The following is a 2,071-nucleotide window of genomic DNA, read 5'->3' as shown; positions in this document are numbered from 1 at the left end:
GTTTCCTGCATTCTCTGCTCCAGATCTTCCTACGAGACACTTCTCCGCTCTTTTTTAAAAATCCTAACTGGCACTTGATTTGCACACATTAAACTCCACATTTTCTAACCTAGAATTTTACCATAAGCTCCAACCCTTCGTTCCAGAAGTCTCTCAGAGGTGAACCTACCCGCTGAAACCGAGTTGTGCTTTTCTACATCTATTTCATTGATGCCGGGGTTCTTGTTCACGAAGCTGAAGAATGAGCTTCACAAACACTCAAGGCAGGAGAGCAAGGTACAGGCTTTTATTTAGAAATAAAGTGAGAGAATAGAGCTCCTGGCTCACGCCAGAAGGGGACAAGAGAGCCCATGATGGTGGGTTGTCTAGGGGCTTTTATAGGCAGTTGAGGATTTTTCGAGAACATGAAAAAAACTTAGGGGTGTGGACTTGCATCACCTGCCCTGTCCTCAAGGCCGGCTGGGTCATAGTCGGATTGCCAGGGCTGACAGCGGAGTCACGGGTTATGCTGATATCCTTGCTGAACACTCAAACATTCCAGGCCAAGTTGTTTCTGGCCTTTTGACCTTTAACTGATCTCACTGAGGATGTCTATATTCTTAGGTATCTTTCCCTAGAGAATTAGTGTGACCTTGACTTTGCATAATGCTTAACAGAGTTTCAATGGGGACTTCTTTGCCCATTGTTACATTGCTCTCACTGTAAATATTCCGCCCTGCTTTTCACGGAGGCCCTCCCCCTACTCTGACCACACCCACTCTCCCTGTCTCACCATTTCCTCTGAATGAAAGGCCTGTCTCACATCCGCCCTGTGAAGCCAGCTTATTCCTGCCCGAAGGGACCTTCTCCCTTCCCCACCTGGAAATCCTATAGCTTGGACCGTGCAATTCATATTACTGCCTTAAGTACACTTTCACATCTAGCTATTTGTATGTATGATCATCTCCTTCAATATCCGTTAAGAAGATAGAAAACAATGTATAGCTCTTTCTACGCCCATCCTAGGAACTCAAGGAGTTACTTCCACAACACATGAATTGCTGACTTTTCTGGGAAGTGGGATCAGAAGGGATTTGTGGCTCTGGACTGGGTGGAACTGCTCACAAAGTCCGCTTTAAGCTCCAGTAAATAGCCTTGGAAGCTTGACTATCACGAGCCTCTTTCAGTATCACTTCTACTTTGTTTTGCCCACAAAGGAAAGCTGTTAAGCCTCGGGCCATAGGCATCAACTAGAAACCCGCCTCTAGTCAAAGCCAGTGCCTTGGGCTTCATTGTACCGCCGGTCTACTTGGAAAGAAAAGTCTGAACTCTTCTCCCTTCCAAGATATTATTCACTAGACTCTCTTTCGGCCTGTCTCGAAACCAGAATTTAGCCCTGTGGTTTTAAGTTGAATGGTTTATGGAATCGAGTTAATGGCACTCTGTAGTCAAAATTACCTTTGTGTTTTCTTTTGTACACTTAAAAGAATATCTTAAATTGGTGTGAAGAAGACAATTAAGAGGGTCCATTCACCTCTTTAACAGCAAGGGGTCAAAGTCCTTTTAGCAAGTGCAACTGAGAAAAAAATTCCGTGTAATACGACCTCGCAGACAACTAGACAACACTGCCTCCTGGCGTCTAAGTGAGCGTGAAGCTGCGGTTGGTTGGAGAGAGGGTTTGGCGTGTGTTTTTACCGGCAAGCCTAAGCCCGTGGATGTAACAGTCTTCTTACAAAACGGACCCCAAACAAGGGACTTGTGACTTCTCATGACCAAAACTCAAACCAGGTCCACCACCTTACGCCTGCCCGAGCCTGGCAGGTGGCAGTGGGAAGGCGTTCGCTGTCCTCAAGCCCTAAATGTCGTGGTTGCCCCAAAACCCTTCTGAGGCCGCATCAGGCTCTAAGTCGTCGGTTTGCACTTGGGGGGCTCTACAGGGGAGAAAACAGGCTTGCTTTCTTACAGAGATTCCTTTTTCCTAAGAGAGGGCCGGAGCTAGTGCCCTGAGCTGCAGCGGCGGACGCGGTGCCCTGGTGCCGGTGTGCGCCCCCGACCGCGCTTGCAACCGCCGCATCTTGGCCGAGCAAGGCTG

This window comes from Manis javanica, chromosome 6, assembly GCF_040802235.1.
Source record: "Manis javanica isolate MJ-LG chromosome 6, MJ_LKY, whole genome shotgun sequence".
In the NCBI taxonomy this organism is placed as follows: Eukaryota; Metazoa; Chordata; class Mammalia; order Pholidota; family Manidae; genus Manis; species Manis javanica.
Note: the sequence above shows the minus strand (reverse complement) of the source record.